At 45.2% G+C, this 12811-nt stretch overlaps 1 protein-coding gene across 1 annotated transcript in view; it reads left to right on the top strand.

Moving 5' to 3' along the window:
- The first annotated feature begins 679 nt into the window (after nucleotides 1-679).
- Nucleotides 680-12811, top strand: part of LOC126210449 (arylalkylamine N-acetyltransferase 1-like) — a 123593-nt gene continuing 111461 nt past the window's right edge. Inside the window, exon 1 of the mRNA XM_049939681.1 lies at nucleotides 680-794. The gene's annotated coding sequence lies outside the window, so the exon portion shown is untranslated. The remainder of the gene's footprint in view (nucleotides 795-12811) is intronic.

The raw sequence follows: 12811 nt of genomic DNA, 5'->3' as shown, positions 1-12811 counted from the left end.
AAAGAAGTAATTGTTTAAAAACAGAACGGTTCATTCATCATTCATACTGCAAACGGAACTAGCTGATCTTCTGCCTGTATCCTCCCTCCAATACCATTCTTCACTCTTTGGAATGGCTATTTGTAATGCCCACATAGTGGTATGATCCTCAATTATAACGTAATTTTTAACAGAGATTTAAAATATGAGAATTAGGCGAATACCGGTGAATTTTCTATAGTACTCAACCCCTCATTACGTGTCTAGAAAAGCAGCAAGCGGGGGAAAAAGCAAGTATTTGTTTTTTTGTCAATTGTATTTGTTTTGATTCTTTATATGTTGAAACGTATGATGTTAAAGCATTAAGGAATCTCATAACTTTTCAATCTTTTTTGTATGTCTATGTCTATTGTTGGAAATAATAGGAATACAAAACCGAAAATCTGTTATTTTGGGCGGTTCTAACAGGTTAAAATGGAGGTGAAAAAAAACCGGTTGTAACCGGCATCCCGCAGCTACGGCCTATTGAACTTAACTGCGGCAGGTGGAATTTTATTATCTCGTCGTGTCAGCAGCCGCATCTCTAAAGCCCGACGTTTTCGCAATCGTCGCCTGTTGACGACTTCTGACGCATTTCCCGCCAGCCGTTATATCAGGTTAGGTGCAGTTAGCGCCCACGTGGACTCCGGAGCGCGGAGCAGCGCCTGCCGGAGTCACCGCGTCGCCTTCAGTTGTCTGCCTGCCGCTCCGCGAGCTGTCGAGGACCTCGGCAGCGTCTGCAGGGAGACCGTGCCGCGCCTAACAGAGTCCTGCAGGTGAGCGCCGGCTTTGCACAGTAGGGCACAGAAAGTCAGAAACTCGGCAAAATTTTTTTTTGTCAGGGTTTTCCGTTCATATGCTTACAACATCAGTGGCGTATCTACACTCAGAGGTCAGAATTTTATAACCACCAAGCCACACTACTGCCCATTAAAATTGCTACACCACGAAGATGACGTGCTACAGACGCGAAAATTAACCGACAGGAAGAAGATGCTGTGATATGCAAATGTTTAGCTTTTCAGAGCATTCACACAAGGCTGGCGCCCGTGGCGACACCTACAACGTGCTGACATGGGCACAAACAGCAGTTGACCGGCGTTGCCTGGTGAAACGTTGTTGTGATGCCTCGTGTAAGGAGGAGAAATCCGTCCCATCACGTTTCCGACTTTGGTAAAGGTCTGATTGCAGCCTATCGCGATTGCGGTTTATCGTATCGCGACATTTCTGCTCGCGTTGATCGAGATCTGACTGGGTGTTGTGTGATGTCCTTAGATTAGTTAGGTTTAAGTACTTCTAAGTTCTAGGGGACTGATGACCATAGATGTTAAGTCCCATAGTGCTCAGAGCCATTTGAACCATTTTGATCGAGATCCAATGACTATTAGCAGAATATGGAATCGGTGGCTTCAGGAGGGTAATAACGAACGCCGTGCTGGATCCCAACGGCGTCGTATCACTAGCAGTCGAGATGACAGACATCTTATCTGCATGGCTGTAACGGATCGTGCAGCCACGTCTCGATCCCCGAGTCAACAGATGGGGACGTTTGCAAGACAACAACCATCTGCACGAACAGTTCGACAACGTTTGCAGCAGCATGGACTATCAGCTCGGAGATCATGGCTGCGGTTACCATTGACGCTGCATCACAGACAGGAGCGCCTGCGATGGTGTCCTCAACGACGAACCTGGTTGCACGAATGGCAAAACGTTATTCTTTCGGATGAATCCAGGTTCAGTTTGCAGCGTGATGATGGTCGCATCCGTGTTTAGCGACATCGCGGTGAACGTACATTGGAAGCGTGTATTCGTCATCGCCATACTGGCGTATCACCCGGCGTGATGGTATGGGGTGCCATTGGTTACATGTCTCGGTCACCTCTTGTTCGCATTGACGGCACTTTGAACAGTGGACGTTACATTTCAGATGTGTTACGACCCGTGGCTCTACTCTTGATTCGATCCCTGCAAAACCCTATATTTCAGCAGGATAATGCACGACCGCATGTTGCAGGTCCTGTACGGCCTTTCTGGATACAGAAAATGTTCGACTGCTGCCCTGGGCGGCACATTCTTCAGGGCTTTCACCAACTGCAAACATCTGGTCAGTGGTGGCCGAGCAACTGGCTCGTCACAATACGCCAGTCACTACTCGTGATGAACTGTGGTATCGTGTTGAAGCTGCATGGGCAGCTAGCTGTACCTGTACACGCTATCCAAGCTCTGTTTGACTCAATGGCCAGGCGTATGAAGGCCGTTATTACGTCCAGAGGTGGTTGTTCTGGGTACTGATTTCCCAAGATCTATGCATCGAAATTTCGTGAAAATGTAATCACATGTCAGTTCTAGTATATTTGTCCAATGAATACCCGTTTATGATCTGCATTTCTTCTTGGTGTAGCAATTTTATGGCCAGTAGTGTATTATCGATATAAGCCCACCTAGATAATAGGAGCGTCACATGGTGAGAATGCCTGCTACTCAGACACACGAACGATGCACGTAGTACCAGCGAGCGTGCAGGCCGTGTGTAGAATGGCGAAGACGCGCGTTGTGTCTGGCCGCCTTGCCACGGTTCGCGCTTCTCCCCCCCCCCTCCTCCCACCCCCCCGCCAACCCCACCCCGTCGGATGTTCGAGTCTTCCCTTGGGCATGGGTCTGCGTGTTGTCTTTGGCGTAAGTTTGTTTAATTTAGGTTACTTAGTGTGTAAGCCTACGGACCTATGGGCTCAGCAGTTTGACCGAGTGCCGATTGTGATGGCCCGGTGGCTCGGCACGATCATTTCAGAAACTGCACGACTTGTCGGGCGTTCGAGGAATAGTGTGGCGAGTGTCCTCAACACTTGGCGGAACCAAGGTGAAACCACCTCCAGACATCGTCGAGCTGGACGGACACCCCTCATTGCCGGCCGGGTTGACCGAGTGGTTCTAGGCGCTACAGTCTGGAACCGCGCCACCGCTACGGTCGCAGGTTCGAATCCTGCCTCGTGCATGGATGTGTGTGATGTCCTTAGTTTAGTTAGGTATAAGTAGTTCTAACTCTAGAGGACTGATCACCTTGGATGTTACGTCCCATAGTGCTTAGAGCCATCTGAACCGTTTGAGAGTACAAGTTTGTCTGAACAAACAGTGCAGCGAACAGTCCTAACGACGGACTTCCGCAGACGACGCCCCCCCCCCCCCCCCCGCATGTGCCAACTTTAACACCACAACATCGGCAACTACGCGTGAAATGGGCACGTGACCATCGGTATTGGACGTTGCTGCAGTGGCAGAACGTTGCATGGCCTGATGAATCCCGATACTTTCTTCATCGTACAGGCCGCAGGGCGCGAATCTGTCGTCTTCGAGGGGAACAACTCCTTAACACTTCTACATCTACATCTACATGGATACTCTGCAAATCACATTTAACGCCTGGCAGAATCTTCATCGAACCACCTTCACAATTCTCTATTATTCCAATCACGTATAGCGCGCGGAAAGAACTAACACCGATATCTTTCTGAACATCAACAGAAGCAAAACGACGATAATGGAATGTTGTCGAATTAAATCGGTTGATGCTACGGGAATTAGATTAGGAAATGAGAAGCTTAAACTAGGAAATGAGTTTTGCTATTTGGGGAGCAAAATAACTGATGATGGTCGAAGTAGAGAGGATATAAAATGTAGACTGGCAATGGCAAGGAAAGCGTTTCTGAAGAAGAGAAATTTGTTAACATCGAGTATACATTTAAGTGTCAGGAAGTCGTTTCTCAAAATATTTGTATGGAGTGTAGCCATGTATGGAAGTGAAACATGGAAGATAAATAGTTTGGACAAGAAGAGAATAGAAGGTTTCGAAATGTGGTGCTACAGAAGAATGCTGAAAATTAGATAGGTAGATCACATAACTAATGAGGAGGTATTGAGTAGAATTGGAGAGAAGAGAAATTTGTGGCACAACTCGATTAGAAGAAGGGATCGGTTGGTAGGGCATATTCTGAGGCATCAAGGGATTACCAATTTAGTATTGGAGGGCAGCGTGGAGGGTAAAAATCGTGGAGGGGGACCAAGAGATGAATACACTAAGCAGATTCAGAAGGATGAAGGCTGCAGTAGGTACTGGGAGATAAAGAAGCTTGCACAGGATAGAGTAGCATGGAGAGCTGCATCAAACCAGTCTCAGGACTGAAGACCACAACAACAAACAATAAGCTCTTATTTCCCTTATTCTATCGTGGTGATCTTTCTCCGTATGTAGGTCAGTGTCAACAAAATAATTTCGCATTCGGAGCAGAAAGTAGGTAATTGGAATTTCGTGACAAGTTTCTGTCGCAACGAAAAACGCCTTTCTTTTAACGATGTTCAGCCCAAATCCTGTATCATTTCTGTCACAGTCTCTCCCATATTTCGCGATAATACAAAATGTGCTGCACTTCTTTCTACATTTTCGATGTCACTCAGTCAGTCCTATCTGGTAAGGATCCCACACCGCGCAGCAGTATTCTAGAAGAGGACGGACAAGCGTAGTGTAGGCAGTCTCTTTAGTAGGTCTGTTACATTTTCTAAGAGTCCTGCCAATAAAACGCAGCCTTTGGTTAGCCTTTCCCACAACTTTTTCTATGTGTTCCTTCCAATTTAAGCTGTTCGTAATTGTAATACCTAGGTACTTGGTTGAATTTACGGCTTTTAGATTAGGCTGATTTATCGTGTAACCGAAGTTTAACGAATTCCTTTCAGCACTCATGTGAATGACGTCACACTTTTCGCTATCTAGGATCAACTGCCAATATTCGCACCATTCAGGTATCTTTTCTAAATCGTTTTTCAATTTGTTTTCATCTTATGGTGACCTTATTAGTCGATAAGCGACAGCGTTATCTGCAAACAACCTAAGATGGCTGCTCAGATTGTCTCCCAAGTCGTTTATATACAAGAAAGGAACAGCAAAGCGCCTATAGCACTACCTTGGGGAACGCCAGAAATCACTTCTGTTTTACTCGATGTCTCTCCGTCAGTTACTACGAATAGTGACCTACCTGACAGGAAATCTCCAATCCAGTCACATAACTGAGACGATATTCCATAAGCACGCAATTTCGCTAGGAGCCGCTTGTGTGGTACAGTGTACTGTGGGACGGAGACAAGCGGCGGCGGCGGCTCCGTTATGCTCTGGAAAACGCTAAAGCAGGCGTCCGTGGCTCCAGCGGACCTCGTGCGAGGCACCTTGACAGCCAAGGAGCATCGTGCGCTGGCTGCAGATGGCGTACACCCGTTCATGACGATCATGTTTCACGACGGCAGAGGCATTTTTCAACAAGATAATGCGCCATGTGACAAGGCCAGAAGTGTAATGGAGTGGTCCGAGAAACACGGTGGCGAGTTACAATTGATGTGCTGACCCCCAGCTCACCACATCTGAAACAGATCAAATCCATCTGTGATGTGACTGAACATGACGTCAGAGCTCATCGCCCCCACCCCAGAATTTACGGGAACAAAGTGACTTGTGTTTACAGGCGTGGTCCCAACTCCCTCCAGCGACCTGTCAACGCCTCTTTTCCTCCATGCCACAACACGTCGCTGCTTCTATCCGTGCCAAAGATCGACATAGCGCCCGTAAGATAGGTGGTCATTATGCTGTGGCTGATCGCTGTAAATTAGTTATACAAAAGTAATCTTTAACTGTCAAAAAGATAAATACTTTAAATGTTTCATACAGTGCAAGGTGGCTATAATTTCGCATCTTACAAGCACGCATCTGCATACTTCGGTGTGATTTACAGCTGGAATTAGGTGTCATTTGATAGATTGTACATCATATGTATGAATATCTGAAGAAGACTGACATTATCATGTACACCTTATAAATAGTTGTTAACGCTTATTGCATGATAGGTGATGGAGTGTCTTTATTATCAAAACGGCGTAATGAATGATTGCCGCTACAGATAAGACTTTATTAATAATTATAATACAAGGTTACATCACCAGTTACAGTTACATTCTCAGAAAGTACACCAAGTCCTTTCATCTATACATGTATTTTTTCATCAATACTAACTTTACGACAAGAGCGGGTGTACAAAGTAAATGGCATATTGTTGTTGTTGTTGTGGTCTTCAGTCCTGAGATTGGTTTGATGCAGCTCTCCATGCTACCCTATCCTGTGCAAGCTTCTTCATCTCCCAGTACCTACTGTAACCTACATCCTTCTGAATCTACTTAGTGTATTCATCTCTTAGTATCCCTCTACGATTTTTACCCTCCACGCTGCCCTCCAATGCTAAATTTGTGATCCCTTAGTGCCTCAGAACATGTCCTACCAACCGGTCCCTTCTTTTTGTCAAGTTGTGCCACATACTCCTCTTCTCCCCAATTCTATTCAGTATTTCATCATTAGTTATGTGATCTACCCATCTAATCTTCAGCATTCTTCTGTAACACCACATTTCGAAAGCTTCTATTCTCTTCTTTTCCGAGCTATTTATCGTCCATGTTTCACTTCCATACATGGCTACACTCCATACAAATACTTTCAGAAACGACTTCCTGACACATAAATCAGTACTTGATGTTAACAAATTTCTCTTCTTCAGAAACGCATTCCTTGCCATTGCCAGTCTACATTTTATATCCTCTCTACTTCGACCATCATAAGTTATTTTGTTCCCCAAATAGCAAAACTCCTTTACTACTTTAAGTTTCTCATTTCCTAATCTAATTCCCTCAGCATCACCCGACTTAATTCGACTACATTCCATTACCCTCGTTTTGCTTTTGTTGATGTTCATCTTGTATCCTGCTTTCAAGACACTGTCCATTCCGTTCAACTGCTCTTCCGAGGCCTTTGCTGTCTCTGATAGAATTACAATGACATCGGCGAACCTCAAAGTTGTTATTTCTTCTCCCTGGATTTTAATACCTACTCCGAATTTTTCTTTTGTTTCTGTGGTGTCACCGCCAGACACCACACTTGCTAGGTGGTAGCTTAAATCGGCCGCGGTCCATTAGTACATGTCGGACCCGCGTGTCGCCACTGTCAGGATCGCAGACCGAGCGCCACCACAAGGCAGGTCTAGAGAGACGTACGAGCACTCGCCCCAGTTGTAAGGACGACATTGCTAGCGACTACACGTACGAAGCCTTTCTCTCATTTGCCGAGAGACAGTTAGAATAGCCTTCAGCTAAGTCCATGGCTACGACCTAGCAAGGCGCCATTAACCATATCTGGAGAGAGTCTCACTTGTATTATCAAGAGAAATGTACCATAATTAATTAAAGTTAAGTATACGAGAAGCTCCGTTCTTTTCTTTGTAGTATTCATAAAGTATCCTGTTTCAGACTTAACGCAAGACGGCGTGAGTTGACGCGTGCCCTTTCGGCTACTTCAGTGTGGCGTAGCTAGCTTGTTACGCCACAACAGTTCCCTTTACTGCTTGCTCAATATACAGATTGAATAACATCGGGGAGAGGCTACAACCCTGTCTCACTCCCTTCCCAACCACTGCTTCCCTTTCATGCCCCTCGACTCTTATAACTGCCATCTGGTTTCTGCACAAATTGTAAATAGCCTTTCGATCCCTGTATTTTACCCCTGCCATCTTTAGAATTTGAAAGAGAGTATTCCAGTCAACATTGTCAAAAGCTTTCTCTAAGTCTACAAATGCTAGAAACGTAGGTTTGCCTTTCCTTAATCTTTCTTCTAAGATAAGTCGTAAGGTCAGTATTGCCTCACGTGTTCCAATATTTCTACGGAATCCAAACTGATCTTCCCCGAGGTCGGCTTCTACAAGTTTTTCCATTCGTCTGTATAGAATTCGCGTTAGTATTTTGCAGCCGTGGCTTATTAAACTGATAGTTCGGTAATTTTCACATCTGTCAACACCCGCTTTCTTTAGGACTGGAATTATTATATTCTTCTTGAAGTCTGAGGGTATTTCGCCTGTCTCATACATCTTGCTCACCAGATGGTAGAGTTTTGTCAAGACTGGCTCTCCCAAGGCCGTCAGTAGTTCTAATGGAATGTTGTCTACTCCCGGGGCCTTGTTTCGACTCAGGTCATTCAGTGCTCTGTCAAACTGTTCACGCAGTATCGTATCTCCCATTTCGTCTTCATCTACATCCTCTTCCATTTCCATAACATTGTCCTCAAGTACATCGCCCTTGTATAGACCCTCCATATACTCCTTCCACCTTTCTGCTTTCCCTTCTTTGCTTAGAACTGGGTTTCCATATGAGCTCTTGATATTCATACAAGTGGTTCTCTTTTCTCCAAAGATCTCTTTAATTTTCCTGTAGGCAGTATCTATCTTACCCCTAGTGAGATAAGCCTCTACATCCTTACATTTGTCCTCTAGCCATCCCTGCTTAGCCATTTTGCACTTCCTGTCGATCTCATTTTTGAGACGTTTGTATTCCTTTTTGCCTGCTTCACTTGCTGCATTTTTATATTTTCTTCTTTCGTCAATTAAGTTCTATATTTCTTCTGTTACCCAACGAGTTCTACTAGCCCTCGTCTTTTTACCTACTTGATCCTCTGCTGCCTTCACTAATTCATCCCTCAGAGCTACCGATTCTTCTTCTACTGTATTTATTTCCCCCATTCCTGTCAATTGTTCCCTTATGCTCTTCCTGAAACTCTGTACAACCTCTGGTTCTTTCAGTTTATCCAGATCCCATTTCCTTAAATTCCCACCTTTTTGCAGTTTCTTCAGTTTTAATCTACAGTTCCTAACCAATAGATGGTGGTCAGAGTCCACATCTGCCCCTGGAAATGTCTTACAATTTAAAACCTGGTTCCTAAATCTCTGTCTTACCATTGTATAATCTATCTGATACCTTCTAGTATCTCCAGAATTCTTCCATATATACAACCTTCTTTCATGATTTTTGAACCAAGTGTTAACTATGATTAAGTTATGCTCTGTGCAAAACTCTACCAGGCGGCTTCCTCTTTCATTCCTTAGCCCCAATCCATATTCACCTACTATATTTCCTTCTCTCCCTTTTCCTACTCTCGAATTCCAGTCACCCATGACTATTAAATTTTCGTCTCCCTTCACTACCTGAATAATTTCTTTTATCTCATCATACATTTCTTCAATTTCTTCATTATCTGCAGAGCTAGTTGGCATATAAGCTTGTACTACTGTAGTAGACGTGGGCTTCGTGTCTATCTTGGCCACAATAATGCGTTCGCTATGCTGTTTGTAGTAGCTTACCCGCACTCCTATTTTTTTATTCATTATTAAACCTACTCCTGCATTACCCCTATTTGACTTTGTGTTTATAACCCTGTATTCACCTGACCAAAAGTCTTGTTCCTCCTGCCACCGAACTTCACTAATTCCCACTATATCTAACTTTAACCTATCCATTTCCCTTTTTAAATTTTCTAATCTACCTGCCCGTTTAAGGGATCGTACATTCCACGCTCCGATCCGTAGAATGCCAGTTTTCTTTTTCCTGATAACGACGTCCTCCTGAGTAGTCCCCGCCCGGAGATCCGAATGGGGGACTATTTTACCTCCGGAATATTTTACCCAAGAGGACGCCATCATCATTTATCCATACAGTAAAGCTGCATGCCCTCGGGAAAAATTACGGCCGTAGTTTCCCCTTGCTTTCAGCCGTTCGCAGTACCAGCACAGCAAGGCCGTTTTGGTTAATGTTGCAAGGCCAGGTCAGTCAATCATCCAGACTGTTGCCCCTGCAACTACTGAAAAGGCTGCTGCCCCTCTTCAGGAACCACACGTTTGTCTGGCCTCTCAACAGATACCCCTCCGTTGTGGTTGCACCTACGGTTCGGCCATCTGTATCCCTGAGGCACGCAAGCCTCCCCACCAACGGCAAGGTCCATGGTTCATGGGGAAGGAATGGCATATTACTATTACCAAAAACTAAATGGCATATTACTATAAACATAACTAGGTCTAGATTGGGACTTAGCATCCATTCCACAATGTCAGGTCTTATAAGCGATGACATCTCGGTCGGCGAATGAGTCCAATCCAAGTAGAGAGGCGTCCTCACATCGGACGATAGCGAGGTTGGAACGCCAGTGGAAATGAAACGGCAGGCGTAACTCAAGCCCTGGGTGGAGAAGCCCGCGCAGGTGTGTTTGGTCCTGCTTAACACAGGAAGTAGCCGAGACGGATAGTCGGGCCATCTGAGCGGTGAAGCGGAATACAGCGGCGGCCGGAAGGATAACCGGATAATCCTTCGGAAACTCTGAAAATCTGGGACGCAGCAGAGAGGAACGAGGAAGCGTTACCTAGGAAATCACGTAGGCTGGGTTATTTACGAAGATTTTTACTCTTAGAAGCGTAATCCGAATTAACAAGGATAGGTATTTCCTCGCAAACTTTCAGCATTGGACGACAAAAGACTGAAATATGGTTGGTCGGCGTTCGGGAGGATCTGTAGAGAGGGAGAATATTCCGTGGTTTCGAGAATGTGATTCACCTTCTGCAGTTACGAGGGAGGGGAGCCGAGCTCTGCTGGGAAGCGAGCGGTGGAGAGAAAGTGGTCTTCCGTTTTGAGCGCCCTTGTTTGACAGTCGCTCAGAATCAGCTTTGTTGCTACAGACAGTCCTGCTGTCTTTGCTCTCAGGAGATTTTAAATTTAGAACGATTAGGCACTGTGCTGATGCGAGCTTATACGATTCTGGACTTTGCTCCTGGTAGAGAGTCCTCGTTGAGTACACAGCGTTCAGTGATTGAGAGCACTTCTTCTGCCTACACTCACGTTGAGACATTATCTCCGTCCTTGTGGCTGTGAGTTCGCGTTTCTCGTCTGTAGAACACAGAGAGGAGAAGACAGTATTAGATTATACTATTCAGATGACCGTCTTCTGCCGTCTTAGTGTTTGAATGAGGTTTTTCTTTTATATTTTGTGGCTGCAGTTCTTCCGTCGTCGCAGACGAGTACGAGAACCATCACTCCGACGCACTGGACGCAGTACATATGGTGATATTGCTAACTGCTTCGGCTTATTAGGGCTATAAAGCTAATCAGCTGTGATCACGTAAATTTTATTTCCACTGAGGTTCCACACCACTGTAGATCATCTTTGAAAGTAGTGACTTCTAGTGTCTGGTACCTAGACGGTGTCAGTCATCTTGCGTTATTTATATTAGATCGCGTAACCATAAAAAGTGACAGATTTGGGCAATTGATGAATTGTATTAGTTAGGAAATCCATTTGTATCTCTTGATGTCCATTGGACATTGATATATAAACATTTGTTATATATAAAGGGGTTTCAAACTACAATAAATGTATAAGCAGTGTAAATAGGCTGTTTAGGATTTTGGTAACGCCACGTAGCGCTGTATATGAAAATCACTGACAGTGCTGTGTGCACTCTGTGTCTGTTTTGGCATTCTTGGAATATTCACTATTGTAGTGTTGGGTAGGTGTATGTGAACAGCGCGTAGCGTTGCGCAGTTGGAGGTGAGCCGCCAGCAGTGGTGGATGTGGGGAGAGAGATGGCAGAATTTTGAGAGCGGACGATGTGGACGTGTTTCCATAAGAAAGAGTAAATTTTTTAATACTGTATTTCATGAACTGATGACTTTTGAATATTATTAAGGTAAATATACATTGTTTGTTCTCTATCAAAATCTATCATTTGCTAACTTGGCCTATCAGTAGTTAGTGCCTTCAGTTGTTAGAATCTTTTATTTAGATGACAGTATTGGCGCTCGCTGTATTGCAGTAGTTCGAGTAACAAAAATTTTTGTGAGGTAAGTGATTCATGAAAGGTATAGGTTATTGTTAGTTAGACCGTTCTTTTGTAAGGATTATTGAAAGTCAGGTTGCGTTGCGCTAAAAATATTGTGTGTCAGTTTAGTATTGATCAGAATAAGTAAAGAGAGAAATGTCTGAGTACGTTCAGTTCTGCTCAGCTGTTTGAAAATCAAATGACGTAAGAGGTTTCCCAGCACTGTCATTCATAAATTTTTCTAAGGGGATGTTTCAGCAGAAACAGCATTTATCATTTGTAGCTAGTAGTCCCCTTATTTTTTTTTTTACTTTTTTTTACTTTATTGTTATTTTAATACTTGTACAAAGCAAGTAGGCTGGCAGCGGCACACTACGCCGCTCTTCAGCCACAGCGGTTTACAAAAGTAGAAAAACGGAGAAAGACAATGAAACAAAGTGACGGGCAAAAGAAAGATGTCACATAGACACAAAAAACACGGAGTCGTTCACACGTGACGATAACAACACTGAGAACACGTTGGCACGGCGCACACAACACTGACGAATCCGACGGCACAAGTGAACGTAGTAGTGGGACGGCGGACACCAAAAACACTAAACGGCGGCACACACACGAGACACAGAAGGCGACGATCTCTGGCGCGCAAATGTTCACTATGCGTGTGCGAGTCCGGGGACCTGCCAAGAGAGGAGGAGGAGGAAGTGGAGAGGGAGAGCGAGAGGGGAGAGCAGGGATGCCATGGGCAAAGGAGAGAGGGGGAGGGAGGAAGGGGGTGGGGAAGCCCGGTGGAGAGGGGAGGAGGGAGGGGGGAAAGGAAAGAGAAGGGAGGGGATAGGAGGGAGGGAGGGTGCCTAAAGGATAGGACACAGGAGGAGGGGGGGGGATCAAAGTTGATAGGAGGGGTAGATGGAGGGGAGGAGGACATCATCAGGGAGCTGGCGGAAGCCACCTCGGGAGAGGGTAAGGAGGGTGGAGAGATGGAGACCGGGTGGGACATGGGAGTACAGGCGCGGCAGCGGGCGGGGGTGGGAGAGGATCGGGGAGACGAGCGGGTGAGGAGGATCGAGTTTACG

This window comes from Schistocerca nitens, chromosome 10 (assembly GCF_023898315.1).
Source record: "Schistocerca nitens isolate TAMUIC-IGC-003100 chromosome 10, iqSchNite1.1, whole genome shotgun sequence".
Taxonomy (NCBI): Eukaryota; Metazoa; Arthropoda; class Insecta; order Orthoptera; family Acrididae; genus Schistocerca; species Schistocerca nitens.
This window is presented reverse-complemented; position numbering and strand designations above follow the sequence as displayed.